Here is a 200-nt window from a genome sequence, read left to right on the forward strand (position 1 = left end):
TCCCCCATGCCGCCTTGAAAGCGGGTGCGAGACGGCGAGAGGCCTTGTCCCTCGGCAGTACCGGGGCCGTCGCGGCGCTTAAGCCTCTCCACCCCCTGGGGGGGACCCCGCAGGCCGAGGAGAGGGCCGGCTGTCTCCTGGGCTTGCTCTGGGAGCGGCTTATGGCGGGGGGGGGGGGGGCGCGGGGCGCGGGGGGGGGG

The sequence above is a fragment of the Mesitornis unicolor genome, unplaced genomic scaffold (assembly GCF_000695765.1).
Source record: "Mesitornis unicolor isolate BGI_N332 unplaced genomic scaffold, ASM69576v1 scaffold23578, whole genome shotgun sequence".
NCBI lineage: Eukaryota > Metazoa > Chordata > Aves > Mesitornithiformes > Mesitornithidae > Mesitornis > Mesitornis unicolor.